Below are 6317 nucleotides of genomic sequence, written 5' to 3'. Positions count from 1 at the left end.
TGTGACTGTACTCCCTCAGAAATGAAACAGAAGTGTCTTCTTTCAAATAATTGAGAAAATATTTAGAAGCTAAGAATAGTCAAGTATGTCAACAAACATGGTGAGTTTGGGGCGAGTGGGCAGGGAGCTGTGTACTTGTATCACCTCTTAATCACTACTGTTTGCAATTACTTTAATAAAGGAAAAAGCCTTTATTCAACATTCAGAGAAGCACTTACATTTTCCTATGCTGGAGAAGAAGAGCACGGTGTCTTTTTTTTTTTTTAAGATTCAATTTATTTATTCATGAGAGACACACAGAGAGAGAGGCAGAGGGAGATGTAGGTTCCCTGTGGGGAGCCCGATGTGGGACTTGATCCGGGGACCCTGGGATCACGCCCTCGGCCGAAGGCAGACGCTCAACCGCTGAGCCACCCAGGAGTCCCTAGCACGGTGTCTTAAACTCATAGGACAGTTTATTATATGCGTCCATATATGCATGGTGCTAGGTTCCATCACTGTGGTATAAAATGAGACGCACCCACCACCAAAGGGCTAAGTGCTGCTTTGGGAAGCAATTAGAAAAATTGTGAACTCATTTCGACTAGAACTGACTGGCTTCGACCGGAGCCAGCCCTCAGAATGACTGTCACAGTCCATTTGAACCAAGATAAATGGCCATGGTGCTTGCACTAGAATCCCCACTCCCCAGGGCCCCTGCCCGGGCACGAGCTGCATCAGCTTGACTGTGCTAGGATAACCTGCTTCATCATGGAAATCGCCAGACTCATCAAGCTCACCATGGGCCACAACTGAAAAGAATATTCTGTATGCTTAACTCTGCATCCTCATGCCCAAATGGACAACAATATGATTCAGTGCTCCATGCGCCACTAAAGTGTGAAGCCATTAAACAATACAACCTCAGTGAAGCAGAAAACAGATGGCCTGTAATCTCAGCTCTCAGAGCCAATAGGATGTTTGATCTCCGCAGCAGGGCTGGGGGGTGCACCCCAGAGTGCACAAAGCTGTTTATGGGACTGGAAGAGAAAAACACTTAGAACATCCATTTTTGCTTTTATGTTGACCTTTTAAAATTCTGTTACCTGTGTGTTTGTCATGTACACAGTTATGCGTGCACGTAACTTATGATTTTGTGCACACAATAACTATACACGCACCTATGTATCTGTGTGAGACGACAAAGAGGTGTGACAGTAAGGTTTGGGGGCCCGTGTGCCCCTAGGACCAGTGTTCTCTACAGGAATACAAGTTTTCCAGGCAAACTTCAACTCAAATTTCTTTTCTTTTCTTTTTTTTTAATTTTATTTATTTTTTTTTCAACTCAAATTTCTTTTCCCGTCAAACCTCAAGACATTTACCAAGCCCGCGCCACCACAATATTTCAAAAGACTTAGACACATTTGGGAGAAGCATTCCACCCTAATTGTTGGTTTTTGGGGGTTTTTTGTTTTTGTTTTTTGAGAGCAGTTCTCAGGGGGAGAATATGTCACATTAGAGGAGAACGACACTCCTGGTTTTCCACAGGATTTTGAATTGGCAAATAAAAAACAAGAATGGAGCAATATAAAAACGGTAAGTGGACAAGTTTATCGAAGAGGGAGGGATGATGGAAGTGGGTGGGAGAGAAAACTCAACCTTTGTCATTGGAAACCGCCCCCCCCCCAAATAGATCACTCTCAACCTGGTATTAATAGCCCCAGGAATCCACCAGATCAACGTAGGACACAGACACAGCCACGGTGTATCCGCAGGTGAGTGAAACGAGCAGGACAGCAGTAGAAGAGCGAGGTCCAACTCTGCGCCAATATCCTACCCTAGACAGTCTTTTCAGAGGTACTTAACACTAACCCGAGAGTACTGCTACCAGAATATCACACCATAGCTCGCAGCGGCGCTCTGCGGGCCTACGTCAATGTCCATCACCCATGTCTCAAATTCCAGTAAATATCAGTTCTTATCAAAAAATGTGGTCAGGGGCACTCAGGTGGCTCAGTTGGTTGGGCGTCTGCCTCCGGCTCAGGTCATGATCCAAGGTCCTGGGATTAAACCCCACATCTGGGTCCTGGCTCAGCAGGAAGCCTGCTTCTCCCTCTACCTGCTTGTCCGCCCCCCCCCTTTCAAAAAATAAATAAATAAAATATTAAAAAAAAAGTGGTCAGATTCAGAAGATATTTCAAGTGCGATTAAAAGATATCTGAACCTGTTGGCTCCCAGTGATATTGGGAGTCACATTCTTGTATGGATACATGGCACTGCCTGAAAAAGGCTCATCACCACGTGATGGACTCACATCTTGGAGAAAGGCCACAAAACCTGATAAAATATTTTTAAAAATGTGTCTTGCTCTTCCCTGTCACCCCCTGCGGGGCTAAGCTAGTGTATATATTATTTATTTTTGTCATGTCGGGCCACATGCAACCACCGGGCCTTGTCATCTCACTTCATGAGTTTCTCATGAATGAAACCCAGGGGTTGACACGCCAGCTCGCAGGCCGGTGCTGTCCTGCCATGTGTATTTACACAGCCTGCAGACTTAGAACCGTGTTCCTGTTTTTAAATGCTTTGGGGGAAGAAAACATCCAAAGAAGGAGGATATGTCAGGATATGTAAAAATTACACAAAGTTCAAAGTTAGCAGTGTCTGTGAACAAAGTTTTACTGAGCACAGTCACAACCGTTACCTCTCACGACGTCTACGCAGGCTTTCCCACAAGAACTGCAGAGTCCACACACATCATATTACGGTTTAATGCTTGATACTAAAATTATTGTCTTTCTCTTCCAAAAAAAAAAAAAAAAAAAAAAAAGAACCACAGAGTCGAATTGTTGTCACACAGGCCTACCTACGGCCCTCGGGCCTAAAATGCGTGTTCCTAGGCTTCCTCTCCTTTACCGGAAAAGCCTGCCGACCACCAATTTAAGTGGGAAAAAAATTCTGATACCATGATTTTTCACCTCTTATTTTAGTTCAGGCTGCACTCGCCTTCTTAAAGCCTAGTTGAGTCTTTTAATAATTTTTCAAAGGAGATAAATTTGGAACGGCTTTACTGTGATTAGGCAGGAAAAGAAGGGCAGATTTATCTTAGGTATCCAGGGCTATTCTAATTGCCCACATGGGTCATTTGTTCTAGTGCCCGCCTTTACCTTAATTAATTTTAGTGGGTAATTAAGATGCTAATTGACCTCACAATCGTGCCACCCTCTACAGCACTTTCATCTGATACATCCTGACACCTGAGCCAGACTTGCTGATTTAGGTCTTATCAAAATGAGCATAAGGACATGTTCAAATGGAATTAGATTGGCAGAGGAGGTGTTTTGTTTCTCTCTAAACACTGGCATGTGTCCCCCTTTCAAAATACTATCCACACAAGGGCGAGGCAGCCCTAGATTGAGAGCACTTTCAGAAATACGACTAGCATGAAATTACCCCAGAAACATGGCTCTTCACATAGCACAGGATCGGATGGACAGCGGGCTGTCACTCGGCAACTCTATTGCCTTAAAAAAAAAAAAAATCAGGACACCTGGGGGGCTTAGTGGTGGAGTATGTGCCTTCAGCTCAGGGAGTGACCCCGAGTCCCGGGATCAAGTCTCGCATCAGGGTCTGCAGGGAGCCTGTTTCTCCCTCTGCCTGGGTCTCTGCCTCTCTCTGGGTCTCTCATGAATAAACAAATAAATTCATCAAAAAAAAATCACGAGAGACCAAAAAATGGCAACAAGATGCAATGAAACATATAGAACAGTTGTGAGATATTTGTCTTTTCTCCTTATGGTTTTTCTCTTTCCTTTGATTTTTCCCTTCCCGGGATGTCTTCTGTCTCTCCCAGCCTCGTGCTACTTCAGGTCAGAGCTCACGACCCTGCAGTGACATCTCTCTCTGTTTTACCAAAGCGTATTACCTATGTCTCTATGGAAACACTTGTCACTCGATACTACAGCTACTTTTTACTGTGCTGCATTTCTAATTTGTCGGTGTCTTTGCTTGGACGATCACTTTTTAGAGGACGACCTGTGTTCTTTGTACCTTTGGTCCTAAACACCAGCCAGAGTCGGGTGCATAGTAAGTGCCCCGTAAAAAGCAGGTGAAGTGATTTAATGTTTTTCTCTTTTACCATTTTGAGTATTTTTTTCAATAGACTCATTCCTCATCATCATTCCCACTAGTGAGATATTGATTGCACCCCTATCCAAAGCAAATATTTAGCTATAAAATGGAAAAATTGATGTATTTCAATGAAATAATTTATCATTAAAAGATTAAAATTCTTAGAGTATCATAGTGATTAACTATTAGAGAGGAAACCAGAGTGTTCTCTCCCTCTCTCTCTCTCTCTCTCTCTCTCTCTCTCTCTCTCCACCCTCCCTCCCACACCCCCCTCCCCAGGTAAATACATTGTACATTGGTAGGAAAGCCTGAGACATCCACAGCCCTTTCATATACCACCCAGGGCTCCTTAGGAACTCCCTTTCTCCCATGTGTTGTGTATCTGGGGAGAGGCTGTGCCACCCACCACACAGGCTAGACCCTCTGTCTCCAGCCCCATGCAGCCAGCCAAAATGGGGCAGACGCCTCTCCTGGGCCCCTGACCCCCACCCCCCTGGGAGGAGCACAGGATCTGAGGATGGATGGATGCGGTTGGCCATGGCAACAGTGTCCAGGCTGCTCCTGCTGGGTGACTCCAGAAGCAACTGCTGATTCCAGAATTGTGGCTTCTCTTGGTTCGTGGCCATTCCCAGAGCTGGACTTCCAGCCTTGCTCTGACTCCCCAGCAGTATTCGACCAAAAAAGCCCTAAGATGACAAGTATCGCCTTCTCTGGCTCACATACAAAAGTCCTGGCTGATACAGGTGGTCTCAGATAAGACTATGTAGGCTAAGCTCAAATTGAGCTGAGTCTGGAAAGATAATGTATTTAGTGAAGAAGAAGAATTATTTTTATTCATAAATATAATTATTTTTATTATATTTATTACATAACATAAATATATAAGTAATACAATTATGTTTCAGGAGTGATTATCATTTTGTTTCATTTTATTATTATAGTTCATTATTATTGTTGTAGTTTATACATAGTAACCCTTCACTATGTGCATTGAATCCTCACAGAAGCCCTTTCAGGTGAGGTGGTTCCCTCATTATCATCTGCTGTGGGTAAGAAAATGAAGGCAGAGAAAGGAGAAATCAGTGGTGTAAGGCCATGTGGCTCATAGAGATGAAGCTTGACTACAAATCTAGGCAACCTGTCTTTATATTATTCATTCTCAATAATAATAATAATAGTAATAATAATATAGTCATTATTCTTAATACCTGATATTTATTATGCACTTACTATGTATGAGTGCTGATAATTTATTCTTCACAATCTTGCATACCTTATAAAGTCCCTTCTAAAAAAAAAAGTCCCTTCTAATCTTACCATGTATAATCCTTATTTTACAGACAAGTAAACTGAAAAATAGTAAGATTAAATGACTGGCCCAGTTTTCCATGCTAGGAATTGGTAAAACCAAGACTTGAACTCAGGCAGTCCACACCCACACACCCACTCGCCTTGATGGACTCCCAGACAGGAGCTTTCCCACCATGGAGATTCAAGCTCTAAACCTACACTTGCATGAACTCATCAAATACCTGTAGATTTCAATGGTAACTTAGTTTCTTCACCTTGTGATGGAGATAATATTAGCCGCAACTAATATAACTTACAAGACTTTTATGAAAGAACAATAAGATGTGATTTTCAAGTGCTTTTGAAAACTGCTAATTGTGTGACTAGCTATTAGATTTTTTTCACCTGTTTGGTTAGAACTTTGAATGTCTTTGCCATGCTGTTTATTGTTGTTGGGTTGCAGCATCTAAAAGAAACGTGCATATGGATGAGACCTATTTATGGGACATCACTGAGTGCATTTTAGAGAGCCAGAACGTTCCAGAATGCCTAGGACAGTTCTCACAACAAAGAAATATCCTGCACAACATGTCAATAGAGGGGTACCTGGGTGACTCAGTTGGTTAAGCTTCTGACTTTGGCTTGGGGCATGATCCCAAGGTCCCAGAATTGAGCCCTACTTTGGGCTCCCTACTCAGTGGGGAATTTGAATCTCCCTCTCCTTCTGCCCACCGCTACTCATCCGCATGTGTTCTCTCTCTCAAATAAATAAATAAATAAATAAATAAATAAATAAATAAACCTTTTTTCCCCCGATGTCAGTAGTGCCAAGTTTGAGAATCCCTGGTTAAGCCCTTACACTGTTGTTATGTAGAACTTTGTTCCAGAAGAGACTTTTGGCTGAGAACAGTGTATTT

This window comes from Nyctereutes procyonoides, unplaced genomic scaffold (genome assembly GCF_905146905.1).
Source record: "Nyctereutes procyonoides isolate TBG_1078 unplaced genomic scaffold, NYPRO_anot_genome, whole genome shotgun sequence".
Classification (NCBI taxonomy): domain Eukaryota; kingdom Metazoa; phylum Chordata; class Mammalia; order Carnivora; family Canidae; genus Nyctereutes; species Nyctereutes procyonoides.
The sequence above is the reverse complement of the archived record's forward strand: the minus strand, read 5'-3'. Positions refer to the sequence as shown.